A 6,889-nucleotide genomic window follows, 5' to 3' on the forward strand; every position below is an offset into this window, starting at 1 on the left:
TTGGTTATATCATCACTGGTCTCACTGAACTCTTCTGAATTCTACATGTCATGTGTGGTCTGGCGTCACCTTACCAGCAACAGGTCCCAGGTTCAAACTAGTCAATTCCCTAAAAAAAAACACGCTCAGAGCGTCGTTGCGCGAAAGTGGTAGGGAGACACAATATAGATCAAACTGACACCACCATGAATGTTTAGAAAATGGTGACCCTGCCAGGATGGTAAAATACCATGATTGAAAGTCGACCACATGACTAAGTAGGTCAGAAAAATATCTTGTTTAAAAATTTTTGTAATTTTTTTTTCTGAAGTTATACATAGTCTAAAACAGTAGCTGCAGCGATAGATAGTAAGAAAGTATTCAATAAATAGAGACATTCTAGCAGAGAAAATTGCATAATTAAGTTTTGAATTTTTAAAATTGTTGGAATTAAGTTTTCTCCCCAATGCTAGTGCGCAGGCGGCAGATACATCGTTGACAAGTTGGTTCTGACCCAACAAGTAAGTGAATTGTTTGTCAAGTCGTGTGAACAAAAAATTTATGAAATGTGTGAGATCGTATGAGCGCATGTTGACGGGAAGTATGGCGAGTGAATAGCTTTTAAAACAGAAAATAAGGGATTCGGAAAGATTAGCAATGGTAAATCGAGACCTTGATCGAATTGTGGTAGGGACCCAGCATGAAAATGGACAGAGAATAGAAGACAATACAATAGACGATGCAGTATCGCGAGAAATAGGACAGATAACGCACCGTAAAGAGGATAATGTACGCCAAGGCATAGAAAACCTAGGTCGGGATACGACAGAGGAGCAGGAAAGTAGAGAGACAGGCGATGAGGATTCTAACTTGCGTCTTGAATACATAGAACCCATAGTACAAGTAATCAGAGCTCCCTCTTCACAGAGTACAAGGAATGCGAGCAGAAATGTGTCACAGCACAGTTCAACGCAATCGGTTGCAAACCAACAATTGGGCGAAAACTCAGAGCGTAGGACGTCGGAAGAAAACGCAATAGGACCCACCAATCTGGCAGAAATATTACAAAATATTACGGAAACCATGACAAGGCAAAGTAAAGAAATTGCGAACCAAATTAAAATTCAGAATGCAGAAACCACGAGACAAATGCGTGAGATTAAAGAACAAAACAAAACAAAAATCAGTTACACCTAATTCATATTGAAGACTAGGCAAAAGAATCTCGAGAAGTGATAGGAAACTTAATAACAGGTTACAATCAGTTGAGAACAGACCTCGACAAGGTACGAGCGGACGTACAAACGTTGCGTCATGACACTGAGGACGAGATCAAAACATTACGTAACAACACCCACAAAGAAGTCAAGAAAGTAGAGAAACAGATAAACGAAATTATTAGACAAGCAGCCGGTACAGCGCGTGAAATTGTTGAAAACAGTGTGTTACACAAACGTATCACAAAAGCAGCGCTGAAATGATATGATAACCGCGTATTCAAAATAGAAGCGCAAACGAAACGACAATTTCAGAAATTGCCAAGAGAGTTGTTGCAAACCATTGAAGAGCGTAGTGAACAGGATCTGACAAGCACAGAGTCTGCAACCACATCCGTGTCTGTAACAGCACCGGAAACACCAGCAATTAACGAAGGTATTACGCATTTGCGATTCCAATCACAGGCGGACAGTAACATACGTGACAATGGAAAGCCAGGTCCCGAAGAGTACAGTGCAATGCATTCAGCTACACGTTCACAACCGATGGAAGAAAATTATTGCGTACCACTCCAACGATACTACGCAAGTGTAGGCGAAAGTTACAGTGGACAATATCCAATGGATCTACCACAACCGGAAAGAACGACGGGAGAAATGATCACAAACAAAAGTGGCGAAGAATCGTGAATTTCATATGGAACTATGACGAAGTACGACAACGATCATTTCCTCACAGTCAGAAAATTCCAACACTTTCGAGAAGAACACTGGACGCTAGCACACAAATTAGACTTTATATGTGCACACATGTCAGGAACAGTCGCAGAAACCATGCAGAATGTTGCAGCGACATGCCGATCCTACGAAGATTTCAGAGAGAAGTTTCTCTCACGATATTGGTCCAGCGAAGCACAAAACAGAGTGAAGAACGAATTATTACAGAACCCATATTTTGAAAATTCAGGAGAGAAGAGTCCTGTGAAATTTTTCGAAGTAATGGCAAATAAAAATCAATGCTTAGATGTACCATACAGTGACAGAGAGTTGATAAAATTATGCGCGATGAAGCTACCATTGAAATACCAGCAATCATTAGTAGATCGCGGAGGCAATGACATCGAAGCATTTACAGGTATTCTAAGGGAACTAGAGTTCATACTTTCGGAAGATGACGTAAGAAAAAGACGAAGCTCACGTGAAAACGAAAGCAAAAAGCGGTGGAATCCACAAGACACAGTACGAAGAAACAATAATTACGAACCATGTGATAACTTCGCACCAAGAAACGACAATAGATTTCAACAAAGAACCGGTTATAGATTTATAAGAGAATATGGCAATAACTATAATTCACCCAGGAACGGCAACAACTCTTACAGAGAGAATAACGATAACCGGAACAGGTACTGGAGAACCAATAGACCGACAAATTATCAACAAAGAAACCACTATCAACAAGCTGAACAAGAAAAGCGAATACAGATAGAAAAGGCGGAGGTAAAACCACCAAACCCCGATAAACGTTCGAGTTGACAGCTAAGCGCCCATGCCAAAGAGAATGACGCACCGACCCAGGATAATTGCAGCACCTTGAATAGAGAAGTAAAAATCTTATCACCAGAAGAGAAGAAGGAAGAAACAAATCCGCAGGGACCAGATGAAAACGAAGACAAGAAAATAACAATATCGTGTTGGAACGAAATTAATGGGGAAAATACTGATGAGGAAGATGAATTACCAGAGGCATGCACAACGAATGTAAGAGGAAAGGACGAAGTAATGAGTATTGCAGAGCTATTTCAGATGGAAACAAGGGAAAGCGAATTCAATGAGGATAATGCGCAGTCGACAGAAGTTGAAAATAAGTTACAAGTGGGCATAAAACCCAACGTTTATAATGAAGGAAGTCATGAAGCGATAATTAGAGCATTTAGACACGATTATGTGGAAGTAGCGACGAAGAAGGAGAAGATAGACGAGGATGAGGAAAAAGTAGAGGATGTAGAAGAAAGCGTAAATGAAGGAAGAAATAGAGAAGAGGAAATAAAAGAGAGAGAAGTAGCACTCGAAGCTTATCCTACAGAAAGTTCGCATTCACGAGGGAAATTCCTAAAAAGACTCATGTATGATTCAGTGGAGGATTCGTTGATGCAAGAAGAAGAAGAAGCGAACCAACCCTTTCAAATTCAACAAATTGTGAAGGCCATGGTAAAGCATATCCCAGTCAATATTGTAATTGATAGCTGAAGTGAACTGACTGCGATCTCAGAAAATTTATTCATGCAGTTTAATGGCAATGAGGAATTGCCAGTTCTGAAAACACGTAAGACTAAAGTAAGAGGTCATATTAGAAACAATACTGCGGAAGTTACGAGACAAACAAGGTTAACTCTTTCGTGCCAAGGTCAAAAGATCGAAGCCAACTTCGTGATTATACCGAAACTAACTGTAGATTTGATTATAGGTGCAGATTCTTTAAATGAGAGACGAGCGATAATAGATATGGGTAAAAGTAGCGTAACATTCGGGAATGTCACACTTCTCTTTGAGCAAAATCTAAAATTAGAAGAGATACCATTTATAAACAAACAGTTAAGAATGACGCGAGATATAGAGAATGAAGACTTAGAATGGTATGCACAAAAGAAGGAATCGCCTCAACTCATGTTAGAAGTCCATAAAGACATCGACGAAGAATTGCAAGAAGTTCAAGGTATTTCGGAACACAGTAAAAGAGAATTACAGGGTATTTTACGAGATAAAGCAGAGGTATTTTTACCTAAGGCAGGCAGTATTAAACACTTTCAGTACAAGTTTGAAGATTAATTTTATTACTGGTAAATAATCAGCACTATATTTAAAGATTATGTTGCAGATAAGATCGTCAGGAGAAAAAAGAATGAAGAGAGAGGAAGGTGGGAAAAAGAAAGTAGTTTCAATAATAACACCAATAGTACCATAACTTAAGGTGAAGCGATAAAGCGTAGACAGTCTAACAGCATGAAATACACTCCTGGAAATGGAAAAAAGAACACATTGACACCGGTGTGTCAGACCCACCATACTTGCTCCGGACACTGCGAGAGGGATGTACAAGTAATGATCACACTCACGGCACAGCGGACACACCAGGAACCGCGGTGTTGGCCGTCGAATGGAGCTAGCTGCGCAGCATTTGTGCACCGCCGCCGTCAGTGTCAGCCAGTTTGCCGTGGCATACGGAGCTCCATCGCAGTCTTTAACACTGGTAGCATGCCACGACAGCGTGGACGTGAACCGTATGTGCAGTTGACGGACTTTGAGCGAGGGCGTATAGTGGGCATTCGGGAGGCCGGGTGGACGTACCGCCGAATTGCTCCACACGTGTGGCGTGAGCTCTCCACAGTACATTGATGTTGTCGCCAGTGGTCGGCGGAAGGTGAACGTGCCCGTCGACCTGGGACCGGACCGCAACGACGCACGGATGCACGCCAAGACCGTAGGATCCTACGCAGTGCCGTAGGGGACCGCACCGCCACTTCCCAGCAAATTAGGGACACTGTTGCTCCTGGGGTATCGGCGAGGACCATTCGCAACCGTCTCCATGAAGCTGGGCTGCGGTCCCACACGCCGTTAGGCCGTCTTCCGCTCACGCCCCAACATCGTGCAGCCCGCCTCCAGTGGTGTCGCGACAGGCGTGAATGGAGGGACGACTGGAGATTGTCGTCTTCAGCGATGAGAGTCGCTTCTGCCTTGGTGCCAATGATGGTCGTATGCATGTTTGGCGCCGTGCAGGTGAGCGCCACAATCAGGACTGCATACAACCGAGGCACACAGGGCCAACACCCGGCATCATGGTGTGGGGAGCGATCTCCTACACTGGCCGTACACCTGTGGTGATCGTCGAGGGGACACTGAATAGTGCATGGTACATCCAAACCGTCATCGAACCCATCGTTCTACCATTCCTAGACCAGCAAGAGAACTTGCTGTTCCAACAGGACAATGCACGTCTGCATGTATCCCGTGCCACCCAACGTGCTCTAGAAGGTGTAAGTCAACTACCCTGGCCAGCAAGATCTCCGGATCTGTCCCCCATTGAGCATGTTTGGGACTGGATGAAGCGTCGTCTCACGCGGTCTGCACGTCCAGCACGAACGCTGGTCCAACTGAGGCGCCAGGTGGAAATGGCATGGCAAGCCGTTCCACAGGACTACATCCAGCATCTCTACGATCGTCTCCATGGGAGAATAGCAGCCTGCATTGCTGCGAAAGGTGGATATACACTGTACTAGTGCCGACATTGTGCATGCTCTGTTGCCTGTGTCTATGTGCCTGTGGTTCTGTCAGTGTGATCATGTGATGTATCTGACCCCAGGAATGTGTCAATAAAGTTTCCCCTTCCTGGGACAATGAATTCACGGTGTTCTTATTTCAATTTCCAGGAGTGTACTAAAATGCCATACACCATGACACTACACAAAAGTAAAATAAAAAGGAATTTGAGGATTCTTGAGTAGATGTTAAGACTCCAAATATCTTAGAATTGTAACATGGAAAGGGCGGCGAAATTTGTAAAGTTTTTTAAGAAGGCTTAAAACAAGTAGGTACTAGATATGTGTTAGATGATTATAAGTAAAACTTTTTGTAAGAACCATTGTAAAAACTCCAGCAAGGAAGAGATGCAGCGCCCCACAAGTTGCAATGCGAGATTTATCAAGAAAGAAGAGGACGTAATTAGCAACACACGATTCCTACATAGCAGGAGCGTCGAGAGAAGGGAAAGGACAGCGAAACCAACAGAAGGCCCTTGTATAGAAAGTGGGCAATAAATTTGCCCGCTAGGAGGAACCCTGCTAGGATGGAACACCGAGCCGCACACTGACAGACCCCTGAAGAGACGCGAGGGAACGCCGTACGTCAGTATAGACAGACAAGAAGACACTCCACTTTCGCGGCTTGTAAACCCCAGGGCGCCCCCTACTCAGCGGAGCGAGCAAAAAAATGGCCCGACGAGAAGAACGCTTGGGCAAGCCACCGCTGGCAAAAAAAATATGCGTAAAGGTCACACTACTGCTATTAAACAGCACGCTGATGCACGAAACTGAAGAACTTCCACAAAGTAAAAATGACTCGCCCAAAGAATTTATCAAACTGTTACTATGAGGAGAACTTCAAAGCGACTAGTTATCAATAAATATTTCCATATCCTGCCCAGAGAAGAACCAAGAAGCAAGTAAGAAGCAGAGAAAAAGCAGGAAGAACAGAAGCTGAAGATTTGCATGATTGAGACCAAGAAAGAAGATGGGTGAAGAATAGACGACATACCTTCCCAAATCCCTATCCTATTATAAACTAGTCATCTGTGAAGTATTACAAATGAAAAACGACCGCGTTTAGCGACACATAACGATGACTTTCACGCATACAAAGCCAGTAAAATATGAGATTCTGCACTCACAGCTCCATTCCATTATGGGACCTCCACAACAGCAACACACACTTGCAAAGCCAACAAGGAACGACGAATGAAGCTGTACATCATATACTTGCCCACATCCATCTCGCTCAACTCCATCCATCACCTTCGCGCAAAAACATTCGCCAACCTCATGCTTGAACATTCATAGGATTGTGTGAAGGTGTGAAATCAAATTAGGTGATGTAGGAATTGTGCAAAAGAAATGTGGGAAATACTAAATAAGTTAAGC

The sequence above is a fragment of the Schistocerca gregaria genome, chromosome 5 (genome assembly GCF_023897955.1).
Source record: "Schistocerca gregaria isolate iqSchGreg1 chromosome 5, iqSchGreg1.2, whole genome shotgun sequence".
Lineage (NCBI taxonomy): Eukaryota > Metazoa > Arthropoda > Insecta > Orthoptera > Acrididae > Schistocerca > Schistocerca gregaria.